The sequence below is a fragment of the Nerophis ophidion genome, linkage group LG08, assembly GCF_033978795.1.
Source record: "Nerophis ophidion isolate RoL-2023_Sa linkage group LG08, RoL_Noph_v1.0, whole genome shotgun sequence".
NCBI lineage: Eukaryota > Metazoa > Chordata > Actinopteri > Syngnathiformes > Syngnathidae > Nerophis > Nerophis ophidion.
In genome coordinates, this window is record NC_084618.1 from 47,775,533 (window position 1) to 47,789,339 (window position 13,807).

The window sequence follows — 13,807 nt, forward strand, 5'->3', positions numbered from 1 at the left end:
GGCCAGGCACAGAGGCAGAGGTGTGGCAGACTTCATAGAAAGCACCTCAAACGATTTATATTTATTATTTAAGTTAGGACTAAAGTTAAAGTTTTCGTTGTATATTAGTGCGACACCCCCTCCCCTTTTGAGGTGACGGGCAATATGCGCATTCGTATAGTTAGGAGGCGATGCCTCATTTATCGCAAAAAAGTCGTCTGGTTTAAGCCAGGTTTCGCTAAGACCGATGACGTTAAGGTTGTTGTCTCTAATGACTTCATTGACTAATAACGTTTTGGGAGACAAAGATCTGATGTTTAGAAAGCCCATATTATAGGTAGTGGGCTGTTTTAAGGAGTTGTTGATAAAAATTATCCGTAGTAGCAATATTAATAATGTTGCGTTTATTATGCGCAGTGTACTTAAAATAATTACGACCATATCTAGGAATTGATATGACGGGAATTTTCAGATTGTCTACTTGGCGCTGCGATAAACTGAACGCATCATAATTTATATATATATATATATATATATGTATTCCGAGCAGGATGATGTCATGTTATCGATGGGTAAATGCATTTTTAAACAATATGATTTGCCTGAGAGGCGAGGAGACACCGAGAGTAACAAACGGTAGAAAATGGATTTGAAAAAACTAATCTAAAAAATAATAAAAACTTTTTGTTATTATTTTTTTTTAACTTGTAATTTCCGGCGTGCCAGATTTTGGACGCTAGTGGGCCAGATCGGCCCGCGGGCTGTAGTTTAGGGACCCCTGCTTTAAACCCTAAATGCTGGTTAAAATTGTCCAAATATAAAATATATTGCACCAATAAATTTGAGGATTATTGCATTTAATTAACACATCCATGCATCGATCCATCCAGTTTCTACCGATTGTCCCTATTGGTGTTGTGGGGGGTGCTGGAGACTATCTCAGTGTTTTATTAAATTGTATTTTACACAAAAAGCACACATGGTGGTAAAATATGTGTAGAAGGTAAAAAACTCAATTAAAAACAAAACGGAAAGATTACATTTTATAGTTTTTTACACTGTTATTTTCCATTTAAATATATTGTGTATCATTTTACTTCTTGTGGTTTATTTGTAATCAATTTATATCAAATAATATGTATATTTATATTGTTAATAATGTATATCCAATTTTTTTCAAACTGTATCTAAAGTGGAATTTTGGTGGTATTGTGGTCCTGTCCAGCCCACAATACTGGGAGGAAAACATACAAATATACATTAACCATACAGTTTGATTTATAGTCTATAACTGTACTGCGGGAGTTATATTGTGTCTATATTCAATATGTTTACAAAGAACGTACAAACTGGCAGTCGCACAGAAATGGCTGTGAGTCACACAGTATGCTTGTCAACATTTATGGACTGTTGAAAATAAAAATATTAGTCATATCCTCTATTCAGTGATATCATATTATAATTGTATAGCTTTCATTGACTTTAGGGCATTGGTTCTTAACCTGGGTTCGATCGAAACCTAGGGGTTCAGTGAGTCAGCCTCAGGGTTTCGGCAGAGGTCAAAACACACCCGACTCATCGTCTAAATAAAAACTTCTCTCTATCGGCGTATTACGGATACGGCAACAGCAGAAGTCACATTGATTTGCAGGTGTGTCATTTGTTGTGAGTTTATGCAGTTTAGTGTGAGTTTAGTGTCGGTTTTGTTCTTTGAACAAGGTGATGTTTATGCACGGTTCATTTTGTGCACCAGTAAAAAAATATGGTAACACTTTACTATGGGGGACATATTCACCATTAATTAGTTGCTTATTAACATGCAAATTAGTAACCTATTGTCTCTTAAATAGTCATTATTAAGTACTTATTAATGCCTTATTCGGCATGGCCTCATTATAACCCTAACCCTAACCAAATAACTCCAAATTAAGTCTTTGTTATTTAGAAAATATGTTCCCCTAGTGTCCAAAAACCTCTAAATTAAGTATTTGTTACTTAGAATATGTTCTGCATACTAAAGTGTTACCAAAAACACATAACTTTGTCTCTAATTTAAAAAAAAAAAAACATTTTATTTTTCACTAAGAAGGGTTCGGTTCGGTGAATGCGCATATGAAACTAATGGGGTTCGGAACCTCTGACAAGGTTAAGAACCACTGCTTTAGTGGATGATTGAAACAAATTCAATTGATGCGTTTTGGTGTCTGTTGGCATGTTTTAGATGAAGTTTTTTTTGTTTTTTTTAATTTACAAAAGAATATATTTATTGCAATATATATTTTTCTTGCATTTGAAACATTCCCCCACACGCTTACAGTGAGTGCCAGCCTCTCCCAATGTGCATGAAAATGTAGGTTCTGTTATAGATGCACTGCAGGACGGCTTCTAAAACTGCCCCTAAAAAGTACTGTACATACATGTCTGCTGGTTGTTTCAAAACATGGCAAAACACCACTGGTAGGAAAAATGATGGCATGAATGTGCAATAAATAAAAGTCTCTATGGCAAAACCTGCATAGTACACCCAAAATCCTCTTTTAAATAGGGTGGTCTGTACCAGTTATCATATGTACTCGCAGTTTTAGTAGATCCCACACAACACACAGTCTTTTAGTTTGCACACATTATTTAACTCGTTATATGTATGGATCAGGGGCCTCATGTAACAAGCTTGCTTACGCACAAAAACCTGGCATACGCTGTTTTTCACGACAAAGATGTTGCAAGACTGACGTTGAGGTGGAAGTGTACGCTGTCTCACGCCTACTTCATAGCTGCAGTACGTACATTTCTAAAGGCTGTGGATACTTAGGCGACACACAGAAGTGATGCTGGCTAACAGTTCACATAAAAAGCCACAAGACATTGATACAACGTTGATTCTACATACATGTCCTTTAAAGCTGACTTTGAAACAATTTTGCAAAATAGTTGTGTTTGTAAATTGAGACAACATTGATGTCCAACGTTAGATCCACGTTGTTGGTTGAGAAAATGACCAAATTTCATCAATTTATCAAAAAGCATGTTGTTTCAACGTTGTATTTGTGTTGTTGAATTTTGGTCGGGATATGACCAAATTCCAATGGTGAAATCAGGGTCAGAACCAAACATTGATTAATTGTTTACAAAAAGCATGTTGTTTCAGTTGCTCAACATCAGGACCTAATTCACAAAGTTCTCAACGTTGTTTTAAGGTCTTGTGCCTGCTGGGACATGTATTGTAATATTACATTGAGTAATCAAACAAAAGTCAAAGTCTTTCATATCCTGTTTGTCAGCGCTGCACGTTTAAATGTAAAAGAAAGCATTAAACCAAATTACCATTACATAGTTTTCACATGAAACTTAAATCTGGCTGTGAGCAGGCTACTGTACTGTAAGAACACATTTTGTTGAATGTTACGCATTATATTTATCTTGGGGGTAATCAGAGTGTCACCCATCCTGCCACCGAGCTCTGAACTGCGGGACGACACACATGAAGCGGTGAAGGAGGAAGGGAACACCCACCTGACCATTTCTAGCAACTTCGTTTTTTTTTTTAATCTTGATGCCTGGCCATTACTTTTTTATTCCAGCCTGTCTGCAGTTTCCGTAACACACCGAATTATCAGTATTTAAACCCGCTGGCTGGCTGTTGCTCCATGCGGGAGAAAGAAGCACCGCCTATGGACTTGTGATTGGACAGATCACGCAGTTTTCAGTCACATGGCTAGTCTCAATATGACTTGCGTATTTATAAGGGGCGTGGCCAGAACCTGGTCTGGACGGACGATTTTAAGTTGATTGGATATAACAAGGAAAAACTTCAATACATTTTAATTTTTACTTGCGTTCACCGTTTTCTGGATATTGTTAGTTGGAAAGCCACGCAACTGTTTTGTATTTTCTGTAAGTCCTTAGTCTGGGCAGAAGTCTACAATAAGTAGCTCACAAGCTGATTTTGAGTAGCTCACTAAAGAGTCAAGGAATATTTTCCTAAAATATTTGTATGAAATGTGTTTGAACTGAGACCCCTCATGCACTTTGCCACACTTCATGGTCAAGACTAGAAACCTCAAAAAAGGTCGGTCTATAGGAGGGTCCACAAACCAGGGGACCTTTTGACTCACAGTTCGATTTTCACTGGCATTGTGCATATTGAATCATGAAGAAATATAAAGTTAAGTTATACATGTTTTTTATCTTCACTGTATGTACTACTACCGGTCTTTGAGGATGCATGGCGGAAAAGAGGCAAGAGGAAAAGAGGTAAACGGAACAAAGCCGATACCGGTTCCAGTGAAAACATTTTGAAATGTCTGGCAACTCCAACTACAAGCAAGCTGGAAAAACATTTCTAATACAGCCATCAGTGGTAAAGGTGCAGTCAAATGCACACGTGTGGGTGGACCAAAAAAGCAAAACAAATAATGGCAGATTCCAGAGGCTCGTGTTCCTCAAAGTGTGCATCATCACTCGTATCAGCAGAGACGTATTTCATACCTTCATTAGATGAGCCGAACCGTACTTGGTCTACGCCACCAACACTGCAGTGACCTTTTCAGGAACTTTCCTATTCACCCTCGTATTTTGAAACACCATCAAAAACTGCAAAAGTTGCCCTAAAAGATGGAAATGTTCCATGCGGATATTGAGATCTTTTTTAACAGTCCCTGTAAATGTCGGTGTAAAACTCAGGCCCTTTGTTTTAAATCATCTGGTTTCATATCTGATGATATGTATTTTATGAACTTTAAAGTGTGACAGAAAAGCAAACCTTCTGGTTCCAGGAGCTAGCACAGGAGAAATTATTTGAAAAACATTTATGTCAGAAAGCAGAGATAATAATTTTAAAGCATGGCATTTGGATTGGTCAGTTCAGGTTCACACTCTGGTAAATTGGTACTCATCCCTCCACCCATCCATTTTCTACCGCTTGTCCCTTTTGGGGTCGCAGGGGGTGCTGGAGCCTATCTCACCTGCATCCGGGCTAAAGGCGGCGTACACCCTGGACAAGTCACCACATCATCACAGGGCCAACACAGATAGACAGACAACATTCACAATCACATTCACACACTAGGGCCAATTTAGTGTTGCCAATCAACATATCCCCAGGTGCAGGATTGCACCCAGGACCTTCGTATTGTGAGGCACATGCACTAACCCCTGTTTCACCGTGCAGCCCTCCCATCACATCCAGATTAATCAAAATTTCACAAACAGGTTTTCTTTATTTATTGTTTGCTCCTGAATATGAATCTGGCAGTCATCTCCCATAATCTCAGTTTTGAAATAGCGGATAGATAACTTTTAGTACATGCAAACCTTTGGTAGAAGAGGTCAGTGAAATTGCCTCAAGGTGACATCAGCAGGCCCATCCACCTGATACCAAAGTACATGTAAAACTACTTCCTTAACGTAAATGACCGCCATAACCACAACACCAGGGAGAGCTCCCCAAACCACGTTAAACCCAGATTCCGATCTAACAAAGGTCTTAACTCATTCTCTTTCTATGCCACATCAATGTGGAATGCACTCCCAACAGGTATAAAAGTAAGTGCATCTCTATCCTCCTTCAAAACAGCGCTAAAACAAAACATCCAGGCAACTTCAACCCTTTACTAATACCCTCCCCCCTTCACATCCTATCACCCAGGGTTGTAAATAACCAAATGTAAATAATCAAATGTATTTCTAATGTACATATTTGTACATATGCTATGTGAACTCACTATGTTCTCTGCTCGCTGTACATATCCTATTAAGTCAGACCTACACTGTTACAATGTCCATTTCTCTGATAAGTGCTGATATCTACCAAACCCTCCTCATCCCACCCACCAGATTGTAAATAATGTAAATAATTCAATGTATATACTGTGATGATTAACGTGTGTGATGACTGTATTATCCATCCATCCATCCATCATCTTCCGCTTATCCGAGGTCGGGTCGCGGGGGCAGCAGCCTAAGCAGGGAAGCCCAGACTTCCCTATCTCTAGCCACTTCGTCTAGCTCTTCCCGGGGGATCCCGAGGCGTTCCCAGGCCAGCCGGGAGACATAGTCTTTCCAACGTGTCCTGGGTCTTCCCCGTGGCCTCCTACCAGCTGGACGTGCCCTAAACACATCCCTAGGGAGGCGTTCGGGTGGCATCCTGACCAGATGCCCGAACCACCTCATCTGGCTCCTCTCGATGTGGAGGAGCAGCGGCTTTACGTTGAGCTCCTCCCGGATGGCAGAGCTTCTCACCCTATCTCTAAGGGAGAGCCCCGCCGCCCGGCGGAGGAAACTCATTTCGGCCGCTTGTACCCGTGATCTTATCCTTTCGGTCACGACCCAAAGCTCATGACCATAGGTGAGGATGGGAACGTAGATCGACCGGTAAATTGAGAGCTTTGCCTTCCGGCTCAGCTCCTTCTTCACCACAACGGATCGATACAACGTCCGCATTACTGAAGACGCCGCACCGATCCGCCTGTCGATCTCACGATCCACTCTTCCCCCACTCGTGAACAAGACTCCTAGGTACTTGAACTCCTCCACTTGGGGCAGGGTCTCCTCCCCAACCCGGAGATGGCACTCCACCCTTTTCCGGGCGAGAACCATGGACTCGGACTTGGAGGTGCTGATTCTCATTCCGGTCGCTTCACACTCGGCTGCGAACCGATCCAGTGAGAGCTGAAGATCCCGGCCAGATGAAGCCATCAGGACTACATCATCTGCAAAAAGCAGAGACCTAATCCCGTGGCCACCAAACCGGAACCCCTCAACGCCTTGACTGCGCCTAGAAATTCTGTCCATAAAAGTTATGAACAGAATCGGTGACAAAGGACAGCCTTGGCGGAGTCCAACCTTCACTGGAAACGTGTCCGACTTACTGCCAGCAATGCGGACCAAGCTCTGACACTGATCATACAGGGAGCGGACTGCCACAATAATACATTCCGATACCCCATACTCTCTGAGCACTCCCCACAGGACTTCCCGAGGGACACGGTCGAATGCCTTCTCCAAGTCCACAAAGCACATGTAGACTGGTTGGGCAAACTCCCATGCACCCTCAAGAACCCTGCCGAGAGTATAGAGCTGGTCCACAGTTCCACGACCAGGACGAAAACCACACTGTCCCTCCTGAATCCGAGGTTCGACTATCCGGCGAAGCCTCCTCTCCAGTACACCTGAATAAACCTTACCGGGAAGGCTGAGGAGTGTGATCCCACGATAGTTGGAACACACCCTCCGGTCCCCCTTCTTAAAGAGAGGGACCACCACCCCGGTCTGCCAATCCAGAGGTACCGCCCCCGATGTCCACGCGATGCTGCAGAGTCTTGTCAACCAAGACAGCCCCACAGCATCCAGAGCCTTAAGGAACTCCGGGCGGATCTCATCCACCCCCGGGGCCTTGCCGCCGAGGAGCTTTTTAACTACCTCAGCAACCTCAGCCCCAGAAATAGGAGAGTCCACTACAGATTCCCCAGGCACCGCTTCCTCAAAGAAAGACGTGTTGGTGGGATTGAGGAGGTCTTCGAAGTATTCCCTCCACCGATCCACAACATCCGCAGTCGAAGTCAGCAGAACACCATCCGCACCATACACGGTGTTGATAGTGCACTGCTTCCCCTTCCTGAGGCGCCGTATGGTGGTCCAGAATCGCTTCGAAGCCGTCCGGAAGTCGTTTTCCATGGCTTCCCCGAACTCTTCCCATGTCCGAGTTTTTGCCTCCGCGACCGCTAAAGCTGCACACCGCTTGGCCCGACTGTATTATGCTGATAGTATATATTTGTACCATGAATTGATTAACATAGACCCCGACTTAAACAAGTTGAAAAACTTATTCGGGTGTTACCATTTAGTGGTCAATTGTTGGGAATATGAACTGAAATGTGCAATCTACTAATAAAAGTTTCAATCAATCAATCAAAAAAATTTGGAGCTAAAAGCGGGCAACTCAAAATTCGCTGAAAACAAGCCAAAAATGACTGCTGTGTCTATTTTGGTGGGAATTTTACATTTTTAGTTACGGAACTATGAAATAAGTGTCAATGTTTTGAGCATTAGAGGGGCCTTTTTAAACACATTTCACATTTTGCAAAAGTGTCATACATTTTGTCGATATGTTTTGAATTAAATTAAATTCAGCCATCTAACTCACCAGCACCTGGAGCAACTGATTCACAACCTTATCACTGCTTGCCAATTAAAGATTATCCTGACATATTATTCCATGATGTGAGAGTGATTTTTTGCTCCGATCAATTCGAAAACCAGTAGATGTGTTTTCAGAAGCTAATTGAAACAGTGCAGCATGGTACTTTGCTTAGTAAAGTTGCATATTCAAAGAGTAAACCATTTTGAAATTGGACCTTGGAAGGGTGGACCTCTGGAAAATACAATGTAATGCAAATATACTAAACCCAGAGCCACATGCTATTAGAGATAATTTCCAAAATTAACAACACAAAGGAACTTTAAATTTGAACTTGATAAGGTGATAGTCAATGCCAACGAGTTGGAGGGGGGTCTGTCAACATAGTGAGCTTGTAAATAAGAAGTCATCTGCAATGCTAACCGAGAACATCAAACATGAGGATCGTAGATGTTTTTGAGCTCCAGTTCAGCAGTAGTTTAAGTGCTTTTGACTCACATACCTGAACAAGTTTCCTTCGGTTCTTCTGTTTCTGTTCAGTCCCAATTTGTCGTTAATTTGTTGCCATCATTGATTGTATATTTTTTCTTGTATCGATGATCCTTCCGTGGATCTTTAGTGGGATAAATGTCCGTTAAGGCTGTAACAGTGCCTGTTGAAATAACGGTAACATATTTTAATTGTGTGATTTCATGCCAGCAAAAACTGGCAAGAAGTTTAAAATACAGTGCATCCATACACTGCATATGTAAAACACTGATAAGGAGCAATTCAATGATAGATAAGCATTGGTATTGAAAGAAAATCTCCCCCACGGTGTTGACCTTTCACTGACCTGATGAACTTGTCAACAGACAACTCTTCGCTCTCCAATTATGAATAATGACAGTGAAGCACTAACAACCATGCTAACGACTCCATTAGCATCTCTTATCGAGCGCTCATATTTGTCCACAGCAGGGACCAGGGGGCCAGCAGACACCTTGGTAATGTGGTTTTCGGAATTAACGCTCCATTCGACTTAAAATGACTGCTCCATTACAGACGCCATAAGTTGATTGCCTCTCAATGACCGCCGTCCTCTGATCAGATACTTTGCATTGATGTTACTAAGCATTTTTGCGTGGACTGATGTTGTACCGTCAAGACAATTTTCTCTTGACTAGATTTGGCTCGGTCAAACGATCACATTTTGTAGGCGTCAAAGTACTCATAAGATCAAAGATGGAAACATGGAAAGACGGAGGTATTACTAAACCTCAGACTATTATTAACATAAACTCTTTTAAACCGTTCAATGATTTAGTTCAGTGGTTCTCAAATGGGGGTACGCATACCCCTCGAGTTATTTAAAGGTATGCCAAGGGGTACGTGAGATTTTTTAAAAATATTCTAAAAATAGCAGCAATTCAAAAATCCTTTATAAATATATTTATTGAATAATACTTCAACAAAATGTGAATGTAAGTTCATAAACTGTGAAAAAGAAATGCAACAATGCAATATTCAGTGTTTACAGCTAGATTTATTGTGGACATGTACCATAAATATTGATGTTAAAGATTTCTTTTTTTGTGAAGAAATGTTTAGAATTAAGTTCATTGTCCAGATGGATCTCTATTACAATCCCCAAAGAGGGCACATCAAGTTGATGAATGTGTAGAAATCTTTATTTATAATTGAAGCACTTATTTATTTTTCAACAAGTTTTTTAGTTATTTTTATATCTTTTTTTGTAAATAGTTCAAGAAAGACCACTACGAATACAATATTTTGCACTGTTATACAATTTAATAAATCAGAAACTGATGACATAGTGCTGTATTTTACTTCTTTATCTCTTTTTTTCAACCAGAAATGCTTTGCACCGATTAGGGGGTACTTGAATTAAAAAAATGTTCAAAGGGGGTAAATCACTGAAAAAGGTTGAGAACCACTGATTTAGTTGATCAATATAATGTACCCAGAAATCCATCCATCCATTCATTTTCTACAGCTTATTCCCTTTGGGGTCGCGGGGGCGCTGGTGCCTATCTAAGCTACAATTGGACGGAAGGCGGGGTACACCCTGGACAAGTCTCCGCTCATTACAGGGCCAACACAGATAGACAGATAACATTCACACTCACACACTAGGGTAAATTTAGTGTTGCCAATCAACCTATCCCCAGGAAATCTCTTTAAAGGCCTACTGAAACCCACTACTACCGACCACACAGTCTGATAGTTTGTATATCAATAATGAAATATTAACATTGCAACACATGCCAATACGGCCGGTTTAGTTGACTAAATTGCAATTTTAACTTTCCCGCGGAGTTTCTTGTTGAAAACGTAGCGGAATGATAATGCATGCGAGTGACGTCACGGACTGTCTGGAAATAGTAGCTCAGCACCAGTTACGGCTAAAAGTCGTCTATTTTTATCGCATAATTACGCAATAATTTGGACATCTGTGTTGCTGAATCTTTTGCAATTTGTTCAATTAATAATGGAGACTATAAAGAACTGTGCTGTTGGTGGAAAGCGGTGTATTGCAGCTGTCTTTAGCACCGAGACACAGCCAGTGTTTCTTTGTTCTTATCACAGAGCGGTCAAGCGAACATGTTTCTCTACGTCAACCAGCATGTTTTTGGATGGGAAAATTTTGATATATATCTTACCGGAGACATCATTGGATTATTCGTCCTCCTGCAGTAGCTGTTTAAAAGGTAGCTGTGAGCTTGGCTCCTCGGCTTCTCTCTGAGACACTGCGAGTTCACCGCAGCCATCCGACCTCGAGGTATGTCTTTACAGTCTCACTAAAACACTATTAACACAATAAGCAGATAAGGGATCTTCCAGAATTATCCTAGTAAATGTGTCTAATTACATCTGAAACGCTCACAGTGCCACCGCCCGGGGCCGTCGCTTTTTACTTTATTTTATTTATTTAATTTTTTCCAGTCCTTCGCTATCAATATCATCATCCACGAATCTTTCATCCTCGCTCAAATTAATGGGGAAATTGTCGTTTTCTCGGTCCGATTAGCTCTTGCTGCTGGAGGCACCCATTATAAACAATGTGAGGACGTGAGGAGCCCTCACCCTTGTGACGTCATCGTCTGCGACTTCCGGTAAAGGCGAGGCTTTTTTATCAGCACCAAATGTTGCGAACTTTATCAACGATGTTCTCTACTAAATCGTTTCAGCAAAAATATGGCAATATTGCGAAATGATCAACTATGACACATAGAATGGACCTGCTATCCCCGTTTGAATAAGAAAATCTCATTTATGTCGGGTTTGTTTTTGGAATTGGATTGCATTGTTATGGTATTGTTGTGTATTGTTTTGTTGGATTGATTAATAAATTCATAAAAAATAACAAAATTAAAATTTCAAAAAAGATGGAAGAAGTTGTATGTGCAATATCTATGACACATAAAGAACATACTGGGGAGGATAGAATTTGCTGCCTGGGATAATGGACCTTTTTGTGTACATTTTGGTTGCTGATTCTAAGGCTATGTTCACACCAAAGGAATTTCAATATTTTGCCCATATGTGATCTGTATCTGATTTTTTCAATTAAGTGACAACGGGATTATTCAGATTTTAAAAAAATCAGACTATTTTGTATATAATATTTGTATATATATTTTGTATATATATTTTGGATATAATTCAGATATGGATCAGCTGCAACTACATTCTGAATGACCGTATCACATTCATCTGACCAATATATCATCAAAAAAACACAAATGTCGTAATTTTTCGCCAGAATAAAGGATTGCACAAAGAAATGCTGAATTATACGGCGGACATCATGTCAGTTTGATGCAAATGTCCTCATGGGAACTGTGGTCTTCTTCTGGCAAAACACTACCATTTCGATCCACTGGTGCCGCTAAAATCAACCAAAACTTAAAGTTATTAAGTGGCACTTTAAGCTATGATTATCAAAATTATTACAAATTAAGGCTTGATATGCCTTCCGCCCGATTGTAGCTGAGATAGGCGCCAGCGCCCCCCGCGACCCTGAAAGGGAATAAGCGGTAGAAAAGGGATGGATGGATGGGTGTTTACTTTGCATATAATGAGTTTTTATCACTGTGACAGTTCTCCAGCTGTCATCATGTGGGTTGCAGTGCCGATCGATGCAAGACACACTATAGCAGGTTTGACTCTGGTTTATTGTTTCAATAAACATGTTTTCTTGCCAGTCGGTAGTGCCAAGTTCTAGCGCGCCGTTTCTTCCTGCTCGTCGCGGCGCACCTTTCGGTGGCCGGTGGCTGCGTCTTCCGCGGGGGCTCATCTCGCTCTGGGTTTCTTTCGTCGTCTTTGTGGTCTTTATTGTCCGTTGTTTCCTCTCCTACTTCCGCCGCGATTGTTCCTCCTTCTCCCCTTTAATACTGCAGCAGAAGATGCAGAGATTGAGAGCAGGTGTGTCGTTTACGCACCTGGCTTGGTTTGCTGCAGCGTCGCTCCGAGTGCACCCTGCCTCTCCTCTCCGCCGCATGCTCCGCTTCCTGGCCGCCATCTCGGGTAGGACCGCTGTCTGTCCTACCCTGCTGTCGGCTCGTCGGCTCCGTGTCTCCACAATCACATATTATTTTCACGTATGAAGTTAAATTGCTAAAATGAATGGACTTACGGACATTATTCTAATTATTTTTATTTCACCTGTATACTACAAACTATAAGTACCACGCACTAACTATTATACTGTGAGTGCATTGGCAGTACTTAGCCATATGTTGCCAGATCCTAGTATTGTAACATTTTAGTGAGTTTGCTCATATAAAAATGCAAAAAGAGCATGAAGTAGAGACACTATGTACTATATTACGTATTATAAGTACGACAGATTGTGCTGTGAGTGCCTTGGCAGTACTTGTCCATATGTTGTATTAGCATTCTAATTATTGTTAAGTTATTATTTTAGATAGTTTGCTAATATAAAGATATAAATATGACATGATGTAGGGGTACTATAGAACTGCTTTGGCACTTACAATACAGTACTTAGATATATGTTGCCAAGTGCTGGCATGTTGATTGATAGCATTTTAACATTTTAATCAAGTTAAACAGAACTGGAAGTAAACAATGTTCTTGCTATCAAAGACATAAAGCAACTGGACGAATATTAACGCTTAGGTCAGTGGGACTGCAAGGTAAAATAAAACACACAACACAGAAATATGGAACGATACAATTGGATGGGACACATTTTTAATTTAACAACAACAATGCTACCAAAACGCATCCGGAATGGAAAACCTTATGTAACAAAATGATATAGACACTACCCAGACACTTGATTGATTTTAATATTTATTCAACAAATGCTTGTATTACACACAGAAACAATATTCAATTTAATACCCCATTGAAACTAAAAAAATTAATGATAAACTATTTACTTCAACAGCGGAAACATTTTAACAACAAGCTAATGGTCTTACAAAGAAAAACACTAACATGCTGCAAAAATATAGAGCTGCTCCAAATGTAGAAGTTTGAATACGTCATTCCTAGAACTAGGTCTAAAACCGCAGGCACGTTCCCCTTTGTAATCTTGTGCACTAAAGAACCAAAAATTGTCAGGATTAAGCTTCATTATTCTGACCAGAATTTAGAAAATGTAACTTTCTGCAACCCTAAGGTTGATACGCGGGCACAGAAAAAATTGTGCCGTATCAT